Source organism: Elephas maximus, chromosome 15, assembly GCF_024166365.1.
Source record: "Elephas maximus indicus isolate mEleMax1 chromosome 15, mEleMax1 primary haplotype, whole genome shotgun sequence".
Classification (NCBI taxonomy): domain Eukaryota; kingdom Metazoa; phylum Chordata; class Mammalia; order Proboscidea; family Elephantidae; genus Elephas; species Elephas maximus.
In genome coordinates this window covers 38,535,255-38,557,793 of record NC_064833.1, presented here as the reverse complement: position 1 = coordinate 38,557,793, position 22,539 = coordinate 38,535,255, and the positions used below count along the sequence as shown (strand labels likewise).

Below are 22,539 nucleotides of genomic sequence, written 5' to 3'. Positions count from 1 at the left end.
TTTCTACGAGTTTGCTTTAAATATTTTATGCCTATTTGATTTCTCAGTTACTACGTGAAAGAGATTGTGTAGGAGATATGTTCCTCTTTGTGTTTTATTCAACTCAATTTTTAAAAATTTAAATGAATTATCCCAAGAGATTAATTTATACAGTTTACATTCCAAAGCTGGGACAGTTTTTTTTTTTTTTTTTTTTTTGCAAAGCTGAGACAGTGTTTTGAAATATACGTTTCCCATATTCTTCACAGAAACACACAATTGAAAGCGAAGGGTCTTTATATGAAGGAACTAACACACTGACCTCTAATCACTTAAATTTTAAGAACGGGTTCTTGCATTCAGTATTCTTTAATACACTTACAGAGAAGCAGTTCTTTCTTCTTATATGTATATTCTCTCTTCTGAATATATATTTCATATTTTAATGAAAATTACTACTCAAAATAATTTATGACAATAAACATACCAAATATATATAGATCTTAGAGAAAAATAGTATTTCTGACAAAAACTTGAAGGGCTAAGAAAGCAAATGTATTCCTGGCCGATTAACTGAAGTTAAGAAAACTTAGTTCTTTAAGATAATTTCTGGAATTGAATGCCTGTTTGGGATATGAAAAAAATTAAGGAATTTAAGTAGTTCATTGGAAGTAAGAGAAGAATAAATCATTATTTCTGAAAGCTTTTTGAGCACACTCCTAACTTTGCTTAACTTTGTTATGTATGCCAAGCTTTTGATATGAAACTTACAGCTTGATGTTTAGATATTTGGATTTACATTTTTACTATAATTGCTACAAATCAGTGTTGCCAAAATGATGCTCTAAAAAATATAGTTGTGTTTCTTTGATCCACATATTTAAATGTAAGATGTGCTGTTATTTCTTTATAGTATGCAAAATCATAGTATTTATTGGCTACTTTAATTCTAAATCTATTTATTGTTCTACTTTCCAAAGTACCCCACATTTTATTGGCAATAGATATTTTTCCTCAACTGTTCTAGTATATGGATATTTAAATGAACTTTTGAGTATTGAATTATGAATTACTCAAAATGCACAGTATATTTTAGTAGGAAAATGTGGAAGAGTTTTTCAGCTAGCTACATGTATATATGTTGTATTTGTATGTAAACCTGCATACTGTGCAGATACACATCATGATGTTTATACATTCATATTTACATAGTTTAGGTAGAAACAAACATTTCCTAAACATACATTCTTACAATCTATGACATTACATTGATGACAAACCTTTTCAGATTTATTTTAAGTGAATATTTGCCTTTCTGCCTAACTTAGTTTTGGCAGGGGTCTTATGTCAAATTGGACAACACAATTTCAGAATTATTTTTTATTAATTTTAACAAGAAGTTAAAATATATATATTTCATATTCCAATTTTAAACATTCTCTGAAATTCATTTGACTTTTGTAGGAAAATAAGAGTAGGCAAGGGAAACAAGGAAAGGAATACAGATTTTATAATAGATTACAATACGGACATAGTTTTGAAGAATTTGAAAGTTTACTAACAGCAAATAATATGTTATTAATATTGGGTATTAAATAATGTGTTGCATGTTAACATTGATTCTTAGAGAAGGTCATGGGCAGAGAAAAATAAACTGAGATTCAAATTCATGTCTACTGCCTCTTAACTGTGTTAAAAAAATACGTTTAATGTTTGAAGAGATTGAAACTATTGAATAAAAAGTATTTTTGCATGATCTGTGAGTTTTCAGTATTCATATCCAGTATTCATGCAAAGTGGAGTATGCAAACTCAAGGGCATCACAAGATGATATATTGGAGTCAGAAAGAAAATATTAGAATTTATATTTGCATTTTAACTTTTATTGGAAAAAAGAAAGAAACTAGGCTTTAATATTATTTAATGTATGGATTCACAGTATTCACATGCATATAATTTACACGTAAATATGCATATATTAAGAGTTTCATGCCAGAAACTTTTTTTTTATTGTGGTAATGAAACATTTTTAATGTGAGATGTGAGAGATCAAACAGATTGAGACCACTACAGTAATCTCTCCCCTTTGGAGCTTGAATAATTAAGAACTGTTTATACTTAATTATCGGAAACACTGGTGGCGTAGTGGTTATGAGCTACAGTTGCTAACCAATAGGTCGGCGGTTCGAATCCACCAGGCGCTCCTTGGAAACCCTATGGGGTAGTTCTACTCTGTCCTATAGGGTCGCTATGAGTTGGAATCCACTCAGTGGTAGTGGGTTTTTTGTTTTTTTTTATACTTAATTATTAGCAGTTTTTTCAAAGCCCAGCTGAATATCCACATACTTTAGAAAGTCTGCTATCACCATCAAATAATTCTGTCTTACATAGAATGAAATATTGTAATTTTGGAAGCATTTTTACATCTCAGTAGATCTCTGTTCAATAATTCCTTTTTTTCTTGCATGAATTCCTGTAGCACTTTTAGTTTGAATAACTCAATATCAATGAAATCTGTAATGTCCTTTTACTTATTAATGTTTTTTTTTAATTAACTTTTATTAAGCTTCAAGTGAACATTTACAAATCCAATCAGTCTGTCACATGTAAGTTTACATACATCTTACTCCCTTCTCCCACTTGCTCTCCCCCTATTGAGTCAGCCCTTTCAGTCTCTCGTTTCGTGCCAATTTTGCCATCTTCCCTCTCTCTCTATCTTCGCATCCCCCCTCCAGTCAAGAGTTGCCAACACACTCTCCAGTGTCCACCTGATTTAATTAGCTCACTCTTCATCAGCATCTCTCTCCCCGCCGCTGACCAGTCCCTTTCATGTCTGATGAGTTGTCTTCGGGGATGGTTCCTGTCCTGTGCCAACAGAAGGTCTGGGGAGCATTGCCGCCGGGATTCCTCTAGTCGCAGTCAGACCATTAAGTATGGTCTTTTTATGAGAATTTGGGGTCTGCCTCCCACTGATCTCCTGCTCCCTCAGGAGTTCTCTGTTGTGCTCCCTGACAGGGCAGTCATCGATTGTGGCCGGGCACCAACTAGTTCTTCTGGTCTCAGGATGATGTAGGACTCTGGTTCATGTGGCCCTTTTTGTCTCTTGGGTTCTTAGTTGTTGTGTGACCTTGGTGTTCTTCATTTTCCTTTGCTCCAGGTGGGTTGAGACCAATTGATGTATTTTAGATGGTATTAATGTTTTTATGCTTTGTTTTTCAAGACTGTAAACTTCTTGAGAGTGAGAATCAAATTTTACTCTTCTTTGGTATTTCATTGTTTTGTAGCATCCTTAATGTGTACAGACATAGTAGGTATGTAATAATGTTGATTTGACTTGTAATGTTAGTGAGATATTTTACCAATTTTGTTGGGAAATATAAAGAATAAATTTTTTGGAAAAAAGCATAGGTCATTTTCAGGTGTGTGTGTGTTATATCGTGAAAAAAATTTATAAGGAAAGTAAACCTGCAGAAATCTGTAGAAAAATATTCGTTTGATAAATATTCATTGGGTCTTTACTGTGTGAATGTTATAGTCTTTCAGATAAGGAGTTTTCGTAACCAACGTTGGAAAGAAATTGTGTTTCCTCACCTGTATGTTACCCATTCATTCTCAATTTAGATTTTCTGTTAATGTCAAAAGGGTAATTTGCTTTCCAAATAAAGGAAGACATAATCTTCCTAAATCATTCCATGAGGCTAGCGTTACTTTGCATATCACGATAGATTAATATAATAATTTAGCTTACATTTAAAACTTGGGTGGGAAATTCTAAATGGGTTTTTTTAATAACTCAATTTTTTTTTTGGATTTTAATGTATGATGATCTTTATTTACATGTTTCCTGGCAAAAAGGAAGAGAGGCAAGTGAAAACAGTTTAAAACAGGGTATCATAGCTGATCCTGTCAGATGAAAGAAGTTCCATGTCAAATGCCCATCTAATTGTCCAAAGATATATAACACTGAATCTGCATATGCAATTTTCTTTTTCAATGTTCATATTTTAGGCAGTCTTTTTAGTATATAAATACAAAGGAAATAAATCACTCATTAAAACTGTGTTAAATGAAGGGTATTTTATATTTAAATTTATGTTGTTTCTGGTAATAACATATGCCCAGTGAAAATCAAAAGCTGGAAAAGCAGTTACACTTCCTACCTGAGAGGACAGTTACAACAATTGACCATTTTCTGAAATAACCATTATATTTCGATTTGTCATGAACTACTCTGAACTTACAATGAGATGTAGTCAAAGTAAGAAGAGAAGACGTAGGGAGAACATTCCTTTTCTGGAGAGGGTAAGCCCTCCAGAGTCAGCATGGTAAATAAACATATCCTGTTGAAGAATTCTAGATGGAAAAAAATTAATGTAGTCAATTTCAACCCATGCTGAGCTGACTTAATTTTTTCATTAACTTGTTTGGTGTCATTCTGCTAAATCAAGTGTGTTTAATTCTTCTAGTTCATCCAAATCTTCCCCAGTGAAAAGGTTTTCATCAACAGGAGCAGCATCGATGCTTTCCCCATTTTCAGCCCTACCTCCGGAAGCTTCACTTAATTTGTTTTCATCTTTTTCTGAAGCGTATGTGCTGAGCCTTTCACGACTGGCTATGGTAATACCTGTCTCATCTACATCTCTTGGAATGTACAGGCTTAAATCTATGTCATTTATGCTCACAGAATCCTCAGCCTCATCACCACTTGTTCCCTGGGTGTAATGGTATCGTCTGCTTCCTCATCATCATCATCGATCAGTTCAGGACGAAATTCAAATACCTCACAACCACTGATCACTGGTGCTTTCCCCGCTTTGAAGCCTGCTTTCCTTCTTTCCATATCTTGCTCAAGTTTATCAATCTTTTCTTGTCTTTTCCTTTTTTTCCATGCAAGAAAAGATTCTAGAGTGATTTTGGTAACATTTGGACCTAGGGCAAAACGCTCTCTTTCAGTGAGATCTTCTAATGAAATTTCATCTTCTTTCTTTTTATCTTTTTTCAACACAAATCCAGGTGGACAAGCATGACGGTACATGCACATATCACCCCTTCCAGGGTATACCCAAAACCAGCCATACTTGTTGTTTTCAATAGCTTCAAGGAAATGCTTGAGTTTTTGGTTTTTTTTTTTCTGCCTCACCGTGCTTCTTGTTCACTGCTTCTTCCAGTACTTTTTATTCCAATTATCCACAGTATCTTTTTCAAGTTCTTCATCTCTTGCATCAGTGTAAACACTCGCTTTTCACATTTTCTCTCCGGAGTCAAGCCATGAGAGAACTTAACACTTAAACCTCTTTTGGTACACTGTCCTTGCTTGAAGAATGCACATACCATGGACTTGGGATCTGCACCTTTACTTATGTTTTGAACAGCAGCTACAGGTTCGAATAGTTCATTTAGCTCCTGCAATTCGTTCTTCTTCTCATCTTTCTTCAATTTCTTTTCAGCTTCACTTTGTGCTACCTGACATGGATTTTGTTGACCAAATTTAACTTGATGAGTGACAGCCTTGATAAACTTCTGTGGCTTTGCTCTTTTCCTTTTCTTTAGATCTATTCTTTCCTATTCTTTGATGATGATCTCCTTCTTCTTCTGCTCTGCCTTTTTGCTGCCCCTGGCCTGAGCCTGTTTCTTGAGGGGCGTTGTAGATACAGGTGGCACATGCCACACTTTAGTGCAGCTGGACACTGTTAGGGGCTCTGGCCCAGCGGCAGCTATAACTCAATTTTAAAAGTACTTTCCAAAGTTAATTTATAACATTCTTTATTTTCTTTATTTAATAGGCAAAGGATAGTATGATATAAAATTTCTTAGCTATTTATTTCCCCTTCACAGAGGCAACTACTATTACCAGTTTATGGTGTACTCTTTCAGAGATATTCTAGGCATGTAAGAGTAGATGTGTGTGTATATCAAATGTTGTATGTCTGTGTGTGTGTGAGGCATGTAAGAGTAGATATGTGTGTATATCAAATGTATGTGTGTGTGTGTATGGATGTATGTATGTAAACATAGATGACAAATAGTATGATGCTGTACATCGTGTTCTGCAGTTTGCTTTTTAGGAGATCAGTTTCACGTCAGTTTGTATAAAGCTGCCTCATTCATGTTTATTGTTGTTAATTGCTGTTGTGTCAGTTTCGATTCATGGCCATAGCAACCTTATGTATAAGAGAACAAAACATTCCTAGTCCTGTACCATCTCCATGATCGTTGCTGTGTTTGAGCCTATTGCTTTGGCTATTGTGTCAGCCCATCTCAGTGAGGGTTTGCCTCCTTTTCACTGACTCATTACTTTATCAACCAGGATGTCCTTTTCTAGTGATTAGTCTCCTGATGATGTGTCCAAAGTAAGTGAGCTGAAGTATTGCCATCCTCTTCTAAGAAGCATTCTGGTGGTATTTCTTCTAAAACTGACTTTTTTCATTGTTGTTCTTCTGGCAGTCTGTGGTATATTCAATTTTGCCACTGGATATATAGATAAATATCATGGTACATGTATCATTTCCCACATGTATGGTGACTGAATTTCTGGCATAAATTCCTGGAAACGGAGTTCTTGGGTCAAGGGGTCGGTATATTTTAAATTTTAATAAATATTGCCAAATTTACCTCCATAGAGGTCGTATGTATAAGTGACATGTGTCTTTTCTCATACCCTTGCCAACTCACTGTGTGATTATCTTTGCCAATATTTTGGTGAAAAAAATAGGTCATTGTAGATTTAATTTGTATTTTTCTTATTATCATTGAGGTTGAGAACTGTTTTACATTTGTTTAGAGCCATTCGTATTTCCTTTTCTGTTGGTCATTCTTAGTGGTTTGTAGAAGCTCTTTACATGTTAATGACATTATGATTTTGTGATGAGTTGTAATTTGTCATTTGATTTATGACCTTGTGTGTTTGTGTGTGTGTGTTTAAACTGGTCAGAATTTTTTCAGTTTTAATGTATTCTAGTTAATGATTTTGTTTTATAGCTTTTAGAATTGGGATATACTTAGAATGACCTTCCCCATTCTAATATAAAAAAAAACTTCCATGTTTTCTTCTATGGCTAAAATAAAATTTTAAAACTTTCATGTCATGGCAGATAAATGAGTGGCTATAATCATGAAGACTTTTAAGTAAAAATAGTTATTATACATGCAGGTAACCATTTCCACTGCCAAATATTGAAAATCTGTATTTTTTCAGGATTCAAAGTTCATTCTAAAAATTTGACTGGCATTTTATGAGAAAGTAACTAATACATTTTTAATACTTATTACATTTTAATGTAAGTAAGGGAAATTAAGTAATATCTTCCTGTTGACCATCCATTTTAATAAAGAACTGATTATACTGTATGATGAAGAGACAGGTAGTGGAAGGAAGTGTGATCAGGCTAGATGGATTTTGATTTGAAACATTGCTCTGCTAATTAATAACTGTGAGGTCTTGCTTATGTTAATAAACTCTCTGAGCCCATGTTGCCTCGTCTGTTCCATGTGAATAATGACATCTGCCTTGAAGGACTACCGTATTATAGACTATGCAAATCAAATGCCCTGGCACAAGTAGGTGTGCAGTAAATAGTGGTTATTGTTAACCGGTTACAGACAGTAGTCTTTAAACTTTAATATTATCTTAGCGTTCCTGGGTGAAATCTTCTTTGTTTTTTTTTAAATTGCAGAGTGCTTTTCCTCATCTGCAGAGAGGCCAAAGAATGCCTGAGAGACTTTTAAGTGACTTCATCATTTGTCTAGAAGGCCAGGGAAAAGGAGGCTACTTGAAGTGGTTTCCTCACCAAAAACCACTCTTTTTTTTTTTTCTGTTTTGTTTTATTTTAAAGTAAACTAGATTTTGGGAGTGTCTTTTGTTTTTTCTTGGTATCTAAATTTCAGCATCCCCCATTCACCCATTTAAAAATCTCATAAACTGCATACTTAGGGACACTCCCATCTAAACCCATTGATTTTGACAGCATCCCATGTAATTTTACACTAAACAGTGCACACCTGTTTCTTTCACGTGTAGACATACTGATGAACACATACAGTGTTGGAAAGAAAGTTATGTAGGAAGGCCAATTACATGTTTCTTCTCACTATACCACCTTCATGATTGCATTCACAGGAAAAACTTCAGCAAAATAAAACTGAATAGCAATATTTTCATTGCTTAGTATTTTTTACAGTTGAATTATTTTAATCGGGTTGCAGTGAGGTGGCTTCAGATGTTTGTTCAAATAAGTATTCAATAGACAGAAACTTTGCCTTCTAGACTCTTACATTGGCTTTTTTTTTTGCCTTCCTTAGCCTGTTTGACCAGCTCAAACCTGGGACCCATGAGGCCCAAGGTGCAGGCCTCCTCCCATAAGGAGCAGGAGACCTGCTTTGTTCTGTGGACAGATCACATGGAACACTCTGGACAGTTGTCTTGCATCTGTCAATGGGCATCTATCCCCACAGGACAAATCTGAATATCCATCACCACTGCTGGAAAAACACTTCAAAGTGTGTGCCTTCCTATGGATGGGCTGGCTAAATCATCTTGGCATACAAGAAAGCATGTTGTTACTGATTTGGAAAGTTATTGCTTCTAACAAGGTGGTGCTTGGTAAAAACCACTCTTTTTTGAGATAACTTTCCTCAGCAAAAACCCACCCTTTTTGGGATAACTGAGGTGTAGCAGTGACTATAATACTGACACCAATACATTGGTTTTTGGCAAGATACTGATTGTCCTAGGTGAATTCGAGAGGACTGATTTGTGAAAAGTACTCTGTGATTTGTTCTTAGATCTCCCTAGGATCAACATTTAAATATTATTTAACCAAAATACATATTTACCTACTTGTCTTGTTCATATTATATCTGAGAATTCAGAGAACCTTAGAGAAACAAACAAACAAAAATACCAGTTGCTGTCTAGTCAGTTCCTACTCACGGTGACCCCATGTAGTTCAGAGTAGAACTGAGCTCCATAGGGTTTTCAGTGGCTGATTTTTCAGAAGCAGATCACCAGGTCTTTCTTCTGAGGGTGGTCTTGAATCTCCAACCTTTCTGTTAGCAGCTGAGTGCGTTAACCTTTTGCACCACCTGGGGACTCCCCAGGTTAATCTAACTTTGAAGCATGGATTTTAGAGTTTACAATGGTCACTTTCTTTCCTCTACTCCTCACATACACACAATCTTAGCTTGACTGCCTCTTTCTCATCCTTCTGGCATCAGCTTCAAACTTGCCTCTGTAGAGAGGTCTTTCCTGACCATGCTTTTAAAGTATGTTTCCCTCTTTATTCTTTATCACAACACCTTTAATATTTCTTCCATAATACTTGTCAAAATTATTCATTTACTTGTTTATGATTTGTTTACCCTCGTAGATTATAAGCCCCCAGAGAGCAGACACCACATCTGTGTTCTTCATTATTGTGGACTCAACTTCTAATCTAACACAATGCCTTACACATAGTAGTACTCAAAAATATTAGTTGGATGAATGAATGAGACATTGGAAATGAAATACTATGCTCATTAGGTAGTTCATGCCTTTAAGGTGAAACCCAGAAATCCAAAAGCAAAAGGTTTGCTTGTGTAGTATTGTCCTTATTTTTAAAATCAAATGTCATCTTTAAACACATACCCAATTTTGCTTAGTTTATCTGGAAGTAAAATGAATAGTGCTTAGGAGTATATAATTGCAGCTCATCTTTCTTTTGGACTAGGATCGTATTTGGTTTGACTAGACACCAGAAGAACATTGTGGCATTGTATCATTTTTTAATTTAAGGAATATTATACTTTAAAAAGTTCCACTTTGCTTTCAAAGCATTTAATAATTTTCATTGTGCTAAGCAGAGCTGAGTGAGGAGGAGAGTGCAGAATGCTTTGGTTAGAAACGATTCATGTCCTCCAGGCGCTGACAGTCTAAGGCCAACCATAATCGTTTGAACACAGAACAATGCATAAAGTGTCATGAAAAAGTACCGTTACAGTGTTTTAGTATATTATAATCATAATGAAAATATGTCCAGCTAATCTTATGAGTAATTTGTTGTTTCTGTGTTATTGTTTGAGGGGTGCCAGGCAGTTTATCCTGTAAAAATCTGTAGATATTTCACTTACAGGTTTTAAAGGCTTCCGATATTCTCTTGTCACCTACTGAAATGCAGATATCTCTGGGTGTGGAGATACTTTTAACCATTATCAGCTAACCCTGAGGGAGCTCACTGTGAGAAACACGATTAACCATAGTTAAAATATTGCATGATAGGCCTAGGATACCACTACGAACAGTGTATCATGGGTGTGTTCATTCAAGGGCCTGATGTGTCTAATGTAATCTTGGGGAGATGAAATCTAGGCTGACACTCAAAGGATGAGTAGGTGTTAGCTGGGCTTAAGAAGATATTCCAAGCAAAAGAACTAATATTTACCACAGTTACCCCACCAAAACCAAAACAAAACAAAACAGTTTCCAGAAGTGGTTCAGAAAGTGTAGATCATAGAGTTTAAATGGAAGTGTGTCAGTAGAGGAGACTCAAGAGGCAGGCAAAGGTTAGAGCTTAAAGACTTTATATACTATGCCTTGGATTTAGATTTGGATGATAATAGGGAGTTATGGGGGAATTTTAAGCACTGGCATAATATTATCCCCCACGTGTCTGTCAGATTGTTGTACTGTGGGGGCTTGCGTGTTGCTGTGATGCTGGAAGCTATGCCACTGGTATTCAGATACTAGCAGGGTCACACATGGAGGACAGGTTTCAGCTGAGCTTCCAGACTAAGACAGACCAGGAAGAAGGACCTGGCAGTCTACTTCTGAAAAGGATTAGCCCGTGAAACCTTTATGAATAGCAGCAGAACATTGTCTGATATAGTGCTGGAAGATGAGCCCCCCAGGTTGGAAGGCACTCAAAAGATGACTGGGGAAGAGCTGCCTCCTCAGAGTAGAGTCGACCTTAATGATGTGGATGGAGTAAAGCTTTTGGGACCTTCACTTGTTGATGTGGCACGACTCCAAATGAGAAGAAACAGCTGCAAACATCCATTAATAACCAGAACCTGTAATGTATGAAGTATGAATCTAGGAAAATTGGAAATCGTCAAAAATGAAATGGAATGCATAAACATAAATATCCTAGGCATTAGTGAGCTGAAATGGACTGGTATTGGCCATTTTGAATCTGACAATCATATAGTCTACTATGTTGGGAATGACAACTCGAAGAGGAATGGTGTTGCATTCATCGTCAAAAAGAATGTTTCAAGATCTATCCTGAAGTACAACGCTGTCAGTGATAGGATAATATCCATATGCCTACAAGGAAGACCAGTTAATATGACTATTATTTAAATTTATGCACCAAACCACTAGGGCCAAAGATGAAGAAGTAGAAGATTTTTATCAGCTGCTGCAGTCTGAAATCGATCAAACATGCATTCAAGATGCATTGATAATTACTGGCGATTGGAATGCGAAAGTTGGAAACAGAAGAAGGATTGGTAGTTGGAAAATATGGCCCTGGTGATAGAAATGATGCCGGTGATCAAATGACAGAATTTTGCGAGACCAACGACTTCTTCACTGTAAATACCTCCTTTCACCAACGTAAACGGTGACTATACACATGGACCTCGCAAGATAGAACACACAGAAATCAAATTGACTACATCTGTGGAAAGAGACAATGGAAAAGCTCAATCTCATCAGTCAGAACAAGGCCAGGGGCCGACTGTGGAACAGACCATCAATTACTCATATGCAAGTTGAAGCTGAAACTGAAGAAAATCAGAGCAAGTCCACGAGAGCCAAAATATGACCTTGAATATATCCCACCTGAATTGAGAGACCATCTGAAGAATAGATTTGATGCAGTGAACACTAGTGATGGAAGAACAGGCGAGTTGTGGAATGACATCAAGGACATCATCCATGAAGAAAGCAAGAGGTCACTGAAAAGACAGGAAAGAAAGAAAAGACCAAGATGGATGTCAGAGGAGACTCTGAAACTTGCTCTTGAGCGTTGAGCAGCTAAAGTAAAAGGAAGAATTGCTGAAGTAAAAGAACTGAACAGAAGATTTCAAAGGGCCTCTTGAGAAGACAAAGTAAAGTATTATAATGACATGTGCAAAGAGCTGGAGATGGAAAACCAAAAGGCAAGAACACGCTCGGTGTTTCTCAAGCTGAAAGAACTGAAGAAAAAATTCAAGCCTCAAGTTGCAATAGTGAAGGATTCCATGGGAAAAATATTAAATGACGCAGGAAGCATTAAAAGAAGATGGAAGGAATACACAGAGTCATTATACCAAAAAGAATTAGTTGATGTTCAATCATTTCAAGCGGTGACATATGATCAGGAACTGATGGTACCAAAGGAAGAAGTCCAAGCTGCTCTGAAAGCATTGCCGAAAAACAAGGCTCCAGGAATTGATAGAATATCAGTTGAGATGTTTCAACAAACAGATGCAGTGCTGGAGGTGTTCACTCATCTATGCGAAGAAATATGGAAAACAGCTTCCTGGCTAACAGACTAGAAGAGATCCATATTTATGCCTATTCCCAAGAAAGGTGATCCAACCAAATGTGGAAATTATAGAACAATATCATTAATATCACACGCAAGCAAAATTTTGCTGAAGATCATTCAACAACAGCTGCAGCAGTATATCGACAGGGAACTGCCAGAAATTCAGGCCAGTTTCAGAAGAGGATGTGGAACCAGGGATATCATTGCTGATGTCAGATGGAACGTGGCTGAAAGCAGAGAACACCAGAATGATGTTTACCTGTGTTTTATTGACTATGCAAAGGCATTCGACTGTGTGGATCATAACAAATTATGGATAACATTGGGAAGAATGAGAATTCCAAAACACTTAATTGTGCTCATGAGGAATCTTTACATAGATCAAGAGGCAGTTTTTCGGACAGAACAAGTGGATACTGCATGGTTCAAAGTCAGGAAAGGTGTGCGTCAGGGTTGTACTCTTTCATCATACCTATTTAATCTGTATGCTGAGCAAATAATCCCAGAAGCTGGACTATATGAAGAAGAATGGGGCATCAGGATTGGAGGAAGACTCATTAACAACCTGTGTTATACAGATGACACAACCTTGCTTGCTGAAAGTGAGGAGGACTTGAAGCACTTACTAATGAAGATCAAAGACCACAGCCTTCAGTGTGAATTGTATCTCAACATAAAGAAAACAAAAATCTGGACCCATGAGCGACATCATGATAAACAGAGAAAAGATTGAAGTTGTGAAGGATTTCATTTTATTCGGATTCACAATCAACAGCCATGGAAGCAGCAGCCAAGAAATCAGAAGACACATTGCATTGGGCAAATCTGCTGCAAAGGACCTCCTTAAAGTGTTGAAGAGCAAAGATGTCACCCTGAAGACTAAGGTGCACCTGACCCAAGCCATAGTATTTTCAATTGCATCATATACATGTGAAAGCTGGACAATGAATAAAGAAGACTGAAGAAGAGTTGATGCCTTTGAATTGTGGTGTTGGTGAAGAATATTGAATATACCATGGACTGCCAAAAGAACGAACAAATTTGTCCTGGAAGAAGTGCAGCCAGCATCCTCCTTAGAGGCAAGTATGGCGAGACTGCATCTTACATACTTTGGACATGTTGCCAGGAGGGATCATTCCCTGGAAAAGGACATCATGCTTGGCAGAGTACAGGGTCAGCAGAAAAGAGGAAGACCCTCAACGAAGTGGATTTACACAGTGGCTGCAGCAATGAGCTCCAGCATAACAAGGATTGTAAGGACTGGGGCAGGACTGGGCAGTGTTTCGTTCTGTTGTGCATAGGGTTGCTATGAGTCGGAACCGACTTGACAGCACCTAACAACAACAACAACATAGTATTATCAGACTTTTGTTAAAACACGCACACACAGAAACAAAACCTACTACTCTTTTTTAATCACATTTGTCGTGGTAGATGTATATGTAACAAAACATCTGACATTTCAGCAGTTTCACGTGTACAGTTCAGTGACATTACTTATGTTCATTTGTTTGTTCAACTATCAACCTTTTTATCCATTCCCAAATTACACTATTACAGAAGCTCTGAGTCCCCTAAGTATTATGTCCTCCCTTCTGTCTCCCTCTGTCTGCCCCTGCTAACCACCAATAAACTTTGTTCTCAGTATACTTGTCTCTTCCAAATATATGTGCGATCCTCCAATATTTGTCCTTTTGTGACTGATTTATTTCACTCAGCATAATGTTTTCAAGGTTCATGTATGTAGTAGCGTGTATCAGGCCATCATTTGTCTTTATGTCTGACTAATATTTTTTTGTATGTATGTACCACGTTTTGTTTATCCATTCATCTCTTTATGAACATATGGCTGTTGTGAATAGTGCTGCAGTGAGCCTTGATGTACAAGGATCTGTTTGTGTTTCAGCTTTCATTTCTTTTGAGTATATATCTAGGAGTGGAGCTGCGGGATCATATGGTAAGTCTAACTTTTTGAGGACCGGCCAAAATGTTTTCCACAGTGGCTGTACCATTTTACAGTACCACCAGCAAAGGACGAGGGTTCCAATTTAATTTCTCCATATCCTTATCAACACCTGTTGTTTTCTTTTTTTAAAGCATAGCCTTGCTAGTGGGTATGATGTGTTATCTCATTGTGGTTTTGATTTGCATTTCTGATCCCAGAAGGTCACAGCCTTGAAAACCCTATGGAGCAGTTCTACTCTGCACACATGGAATTGCCATGAGTCAAAATTGACTGGATGGCAACTAACAACGACAACATGACTAATGACTTTGAGCATCTTTTCATGTGCTTATTGGCCATTTATACATCCTCTTTGGTGAAATGTCTGTTTAAATCCTTTGTTCATTTTTGGATTGGGTTGTTTGTCTTTTTGTTGTTAAATTGTAAGAATTTTTTTTATATATTCTGGATATTAAACCCTTGTCCAATATATGATTTCCAAAAAATTTCTCCCAATCTGTATGTTCTCTCTTTACTTTCCTGATAAAGTCCTTTGATGAGCAGAAGTTTTTAATTTTGATGAGGTTCCCTTTATCTGTTTTGTCTTTTGCTGCTCCTCCTTTCAGTGTCATAGCTAAGACTAGATCCTGAGGTGGTCCCGTGCCCTATCTTTTCTTCTGAGAGTTTTATGGTTTCAGTTCTTATATCTAGGTGTTTGATTCATTTTGAGTTAGTTTTCATAAATGGTATGAAACATGGGTTTAGGTCCATTCTTTTGTTTGTGGAAATCCAGTTATCGAAGCACCATTTATTAAAGAGACTATACTTTCCCTATTGGATGTACTTAGCACCCTTGTGGAAAATAAGTTCTTTGGACTAATATTTTCCTTCTGTCTTTGTTTTTATTCATTCCCCTTTGCTCTGAAAACGATGGGACCAGTAGATGCATTTTAGATGGCTGATCGAAAGCATTTAAGACCCCAGACCCTACTCATCAAAGTAGGATGTAGCACTTTTTCTTTATGAATTGTTATGCCAGTTGACCTAGATGTCCACTGAGACCATGGTCCCCAGCCCTCAGCCCCAGCCCCAGTAACTCCCTTTAACAAGCTTTTTGATTTGGTTTGCTAATATTTTGTTAAGGATTTTTGCATATTTTTTTATAAGTGATATTAGTCTGTAGTTTTCTTGTGATGTCTTTGGCTTTGATATCAAGGTAATGCTTTGTTGTTGTTAGGTGTTGTTTGGTCTGCTCCGACTCATAGCGGCCTTATGTATAACAAAATGAAATGTTGCCCAGACCTGCAACATCCGCACAATCATTGATATGTTTAAGCCCATCGTTAGAACAAAGGGGATACTGCCTGGCTTAAAACTGGAAAAGATTTATGGCAGGGTTGTATCCTTTCACTTTACTTACTCAACCTGTATGCTGAGCAGATAATCAGAGAAACTGGACTACGTGAAGAAGAACATGGCATCAGGATTGGAGGAAGGCTCATTAAAAAATAAATAAATAATATGCAGAGTAATGCTAGCCTCATAGAATGAGTTAGGAAGTGTTCCCTCCTCTTCTGTTTTTTGGAAAAGTTTTAGAATAATTGGGGTCAATGTAAATGTTTAGTCAGATTCAAAACCTACCACTCTTGCAGTGTAATGCATTGATGAGAGGGTATAATACTAGAGACAAGAGCACCTGTTAGGAGACTTTTACAGTAATCTAGGTGATAAATGATGAAGAGCTGATACAAGGGTGTAGTAGAAGCAGGCCAGATTTTGAAAAATTTAAGAGCCAAAATTGCCAGCATTTGACAACTGTGTGTAAGAGTGAAGTAAGCTTTATGTTGCCTGACTTGCTTAACTGACTGCCATACATAATATATGTCTTCGTCTGCTCATCTGATTGATTGTCAGCTCTCTGAGCCCCTGTGGTCTCAACACCAGTGGTCTCTTGAGAGAGAAGTATGTGATACTGTTTTAGTTATTCTAAGGAATTTATAACATGAATATGAATAATCAAAGTGACTCCAATTTGGGATATAGTAGGATGGGAAATAATAAAGGAATAGTAAAAAGGGCAAGATGAGGTAGGAGAAAGACGAAAAGAGAGGGCAAAGAAAAAAGAGGAGAGAAAGAGAAAATCAGGGGTCTTTGAATACATTCCTAAATGGAAGGAACTCTACTTAATATCATAGGTTATAAAATCTTTTTTTCTACTGGATATACTTACACTGTGTAACGTTATTAAAATGCCTGGTCTGTCTGTCTTTTATTGAATTTTCCTTACTTCCATTGACAACTTGGTCTTAGTTAATTTCTCAGCCTTATAGTTTCATTTCATTCTTTGGGTCTTTTTCACTCTCACATGATCTTTGTTTTGTATGTTAGGCTTAACTAGGACAAATTACCTTTCATGTACATAATTCTACATCACTTCTAAGGGAATTTTGGAAATGTGAATGTATTTTAGGAAAATATAGAGGTGGAGGGATTAGCCATGGAGATGACTTGTTGCAGTTGGTAAAGACTTTGTTCCTTTTTTTAAAAAATCAGTTTACTAAATTATTACAGGATTTTAGAAATTGTTTGGATTATGAAAGGATAATAAATTTTGTTGGGTTTTGTGGTAGGAAGTTCCAGAAATAGGGTTGGAGATTAGATCATAGAAAAGGGAAAGGTTTTGACCTAAGAGTATTATATTATTATTTCATCCACTTTTCCCCTAAGACTGCCATATAAAAAGTTGGAAGCAACTGAAAAGTATAAATTACTTAATTGACCAAATAATAACAACCTTTATACAGTTTATATATTATAAGGATTTATTATGTCTGTATTATATACATATATCAAAAGCTCTAACTTTTATTTTTTACACAATGTGGTCCTAGCTAAGTGCTTTTTTAGGCATTTAGAATTCACAACTTTTATACATTGTAAACATTTTATATTTTTATGTAATACGTTGTTTGGTTGATGCTGTCTGCCAAATAGAGATGGTGGATAAATGCTTCTGTTAGGCACGGGAGGAAGCTGGAGTTCTCTATGCCCTGTAGCATTTTTCTTCCAGTCAAGCTTATGTTCAGCTGGAAGAGAAAAATAGTTTGACAGTTTCAGACATCCTGTAACTAGGCTTCTGGGGTGCTAAAACTGGGGAAAAGGGTATACTAAACAATACAGTTTTAGCTGCTCCACATTCAAGAGCAAGTTTCAGAGTCTCTTCTGACATCCATTTTGGTCTTTTCTTTCTTTCCTGTTTTTTTAATGACCTCTTGCTTTCTTCATGTATGATGTCCTTGATGTCATTGCACAATTTGTCTGGTCTTTGGACATCAGCGTTCAACACATCAAATCTGTTCTTGAAATGGTCTTTAAATTCAGGTGGGATATACTCAGGGTTGTACTTTGGCTGTCGTGGACTTGTTCTAATTTTCTTCAGTTTCGACTTAAACTTGCTTAGGAGCAATTGATGGTCTGTTCTACAGTCAGCCCCTGGCCTTGTTCTGACTGATGATATTGAGCTTTTTCATTGTCTCTTTCCACAGATGTAGTCAGTTTGATTGTTGGCGAGGCCCACGTGTATAGTTGCTGTTTCTGTTGGTGAAAAAAGGTATTTGCAATGAAGAAGTCGTTGGTCTTGCAAAATTCTATCATGCGATCTCTGGCATCGTTTCTACCACCAAGGCCATATTTTCCAACTACCAATCCTTCTTCTTTGTTTCCAACTTTTGAATTTCAATCTCTAATAATTATCAGTGTATCCTGATTGCATGTTCGATCAATTTCAGACCGCAGAAGCTGGTAAAAATCATCGGTCTTCAACTTTTGCTTAGCACCTGGTGCGTAAATTTGGATAACAGTCGTATTAACTGGTCGTTCTTGTAGGTGTATGGATATCATCCTATCACTGACAGCGTTGTACTTCAGGATAGATCTTGAAACATTCTTTTTGACGATGAATGCAACTCCATTCCTCTTCAAGTTGTCATTTCCAGCATAGTAGACCATATGATTGTCCAATTCACAATGGCCAATACCATTCCATTTCAGCTCACTAATGCCTAGGATATCGATGTTTAAGCATTCCATTTCATTTTTGATGACTTCCAATTTTCCTAGATTCATAGTTCGTACATTCCAGGTTCTGATTATTAATGGATGCTTGCAGCCGTTTCTTCTCATTTGGAGTTGTGCCACATCAGCGGATGAAGGTCCTGAAAGCTTGACTCCATCCATGCCGTTAAGGTCGACTCTACTTTGAGGAGGCAGCTCTTCCCCAGTCGTCTTCTGAATGCCTTCCAATCTGGGGGGCTCATCTTCCAGCACTATATCAGACAATGTTCCTCTGCTATTCATAAGGTTTTCACTGGCTAATTCTTTTCAGGAGTAGACTGCCAGGTCCTTCTTCCTGGTCTGTCTTAGTCTGGAAGCTCAGCTAAAACCTGTCCTCCATGGGTAACCCTGCTGGTATCTGAATACCGGTGACATAGCTTCCAGCATCACAGCAACACAGAAGCCCCCACAGTATGACAAACTGACAGACACGTGGGGATAAAAATCCTCACAACTGGGCCAATAAGCAACATCATGATAAACAGAGAAAAGGTTGAAGTTGTCAAGGATTCCATTTTACTTGAATCTACAATCAACACCCACAGAAACAGTAGTCAAGAAATCAAAAGACACACTGCATTGGGCAGATCTGCTGCAAAAGACCTCTTTAAAGTGTTGAAAAGCAAAGATTTCACCTTGAAAACTAAGGTATGCCTGACCCAAGCCATGGTACTTTCAGTTGCATCATACACATGCAAAAGCTGGACAATGAATAAGAAGAACTGACGCCTTTGAATTGTGGTGTTGCTGAAGAATATTGAATATACCATGGACTGCCAAAAGAACGGAGAAATCTGTCTCGGAAGGAGTACAACCAGAATGCTCCTCAGAAGTAAGGATGGTGAGACTGTGTCTTACATACCTTGAACATGTTGTTCAAGAGGGATCATTCCCTGGAGAAGGACATCATGTATGGTAAAGTACAAGGTCACCGGAAAAGAGGACAACCCTCAATGAGAAGGATTGACACAGTGGCAGCAACAATGGGCTGAAACATAACAACGATTGTGAGCATGGTGCAGGACTGGGCAGTGTTTATAGGGTTGCTATGATTCGGAACCAGCTGGATGGCACGTAACAACAACAAGAAACAATGTAGCTAGTTAGCAGCATAACCACAATGGTGTTTGGTGCTTTGGTGGCGTTCAGTTGACAGATGGAAATACGCTCACATCTGTCTTGTTTTTTTGGCTTATAAGGTGTCTTGTTTTTGTAGTTGGCCACTGTGAGTTGGAATCAACTCGACAGCAATGGGTTTTTATTATTATTTTTGTTAATAGTTTTCTTCCCAGGCACATAGATGAAAAATGTGTTTCATCACACAGAATTCCTTTTAACCAAAAGCTGTATATGTCTGCAAGAATTATTGCTTTTATTAGCACAAAAAGTTTTTTATTTTTTTCTCCCCAAAATGTGGTGAAGATGGCTAGGTGTTTCTCAAAGATGTGTATTCCCTTGTTGTGCAGCAGCTGCTTATCCTAAACTACCTTTCCCAGCCTCTCTTTCATCTCTTGTTGTTGTGTGCCTTCAAGTCGATTCTGACTCATAGCGACCCTATAGGACAGAGTAGAACTGCCTCAAGGGTTTCCAAGGAGTGGCTGGTGGATTTGAACTGCCGGCTTTTTGATTAGCAGTTGAGTTCTTAACCACTTTGCCACCAGGGCTCCCTGTCAGAAGTTTAGCAGGTTGAATTCTAATGGTTAATTTCCATCTTCTAACTAAAGTTGAGAAAATGTTTACAGAAATTGAGGTGAATTTTACAAGACCAGGGGAGATGTAGTTAAATGTTGTTGAACTTTATCACTTCATGTTGAATATTTTTCCATCTTTCCCTCCAGATCTACTCTGTACTTTTTTTCCACTCTGCCATGTACTATGGGAGGCTGACCTTTATTGATTGCATGAGCAGGCTCACTTGTTTTCTGGCTTCCAGTGAAGTTCTATTAATGTGAGACACTGGCAGTAGGTTGGAGGGAGGGAGGACAGTGAGGTCAGATTATTTGTTCCATAGGCTTTCAAAATGCCACACCTTTGCAGTTGACTGTGTCCTCCTACTGAAAACCATAGTTCCATTAAGTGGCCCTCTTCATATAGTTACTTTCTGCTGGTTCTGATAATTGTTTTCCACTGTTGCTAGCCCCAGGTACTGCACCATCCTTGTTGGTTTCCTTAAACTTTGCCCACACCTTTGTAAATAGTCTCTTATTAACTCTCCTCAGTTACTCAGCTTGAATATGCCATCTGTTTCCTGCCAGCACCTGGACTAATACACCTGGTTCAGTAAAAATTTATTGAGATTATGAATGTGAATAGACCATGATCTTAGATATTCACTATCCACTCTGCCTCGTATACCCTTCAATAAGCAACATCATGATAAAGGGAGAAAATATTGAAGTTGTCAAAGATTTCATTTACTTAGATCCATAATCACTGCCCATGGAAGCAGCAGTGAAGAAAGCAAATGACATATTGCTTTGGGAAAGTCTGCTGCAAAAGACCTCTTTAAAGTATTAAAAGACAGAGATATCGCTTTGAGGACAAAGATGTGGCTAACCCAAAGCTTGGTGTTTTTATCGTTCATATGCATGTAAAAGCTGGACAATGAATAAGGGAGACCAAAGAAGAAATGATGTCGTTGAATTGTGGTGTTGGCAAAGAATATTGAATATACCAACCATGTACTGCCCAAAGAATCTGTCTTGGAAGAAGTAAAGCAGGACGCTCCTTAGAAGCAAGGATGGCGAGAAAGGGTATCATGCTTGGTAAAGTCGAGGATCAGCAAGAGAGGAAGACCTTCAATGAGATGGATTGATACAGTGACTGCAACGATGAGTTCAAGCATAGCATAGGTTGTGAGGATGGCGCAGAACCAGGCAGTGTCTCGTTCTGTTGTACATGGGGTCAGTATGAGTCGGAATTGACTCGACAGCACCTAACAACAATAATCTCCTTATTAAGGAGCCTTGGTAGCGCTCAGCTGCTAACCAAAAGGTCATCATTTGGAACTCACCAGCTGCACTGTGGGAGAAAGATGTGACAGTCTGCTTTTGTAAAAGATTACAGTCTTGGAAACCCTGTGGGGAAATTCTGTCCTGTCCTATAGGGTCGCTGCAAGTTGGAATTGGCTTGACAGCAGTGGGTTTTTTGGTTAATCCCCCTATTAGTCCCTGTATAAGGCACTGGGTTTGGGTTATAAGTAAACTTCTTTAGGATCCCTGGTGGCACAGTGGTTAAGAACTTGTCTACTAATCAAAAGGTCAGCAGTTCAAATCTACCAGCTGCTTCCTGGAAGCCCTATGAGGCAGATCTTCTCTGTCCTATGGGATTGCAATGTATATGTCCTTGCCCTTTACCTATGAATTGTTTTGTCTCTGGTTCCTTTGAAGTCATAGACCAAGTTTTAATCATCTTTTAAAAAAAAAAAAAATTTTTTTTTTTTTTTATGCCAGGCACATAGTTGTCAATTAATAAACATTTGTTAAATAAAACCTGGTGGTAGTAGGGGTCCTCCTAGTTTCCATCCTCTCCCTTAGCCTTCAAATACAGTCAATTACCAAATCTTATCAGTTGTATTTCCCAAATGTCTTTGGAATCGTTGTCCTCCATCTTCATTGTCACTGACTTGTTTTGTGCCTTTATTATATTTTCCTTAATTTTTCTGTTAATTTCTAAACAGCTCTCTCCACTTTCAGGTTTACCTCCGCTGATACAGCCTCCATAATGCTAAACTCTAAGACACAAATGTGTCTTAAAATCCTTAATGCCTTTCCATAGCCTTTTATGTAAAGTCCAGACATCTAGGTATGTCATACAGGACTCTTTGTTGTGTTTCATCAGTCTTTGTCTCCTAGTACTCTTTCATGGGCACTATTGGTTTTGGTTTTATGAATCTGTTTGAAGTTAGTTGCTGTGTGTTTGTGTGCGTGCACATGTGTGTATATACATACACATACATACACATATATGTATGTATGTGTGTATATAAAT

At 37.4% G+C, this 22,539-nt stretch overlaps 1 protein-coding gene and 1 pseudogene across 23 annotated transcripts in view; one reads left to right on the top strand and one right to left on the bottom strand.

Moving 5' to 3' along the window:
• Nucleotides 1-22,539, top strand: part of RIMS2 (regulating synaptic membrane exocytosis 2) — a 647,490-nt gene that overhangs the window by 1,065 nt on the left and 623,886 nt on the right. The gene's annotated exons all lie outside the window — the stretch shown is intronic.
• Nucleotides 4,410-10,165, bottom strand: LOC126058801 (zinc finger CCCH domain-containing protein 15-like; annotated as a pseudogene).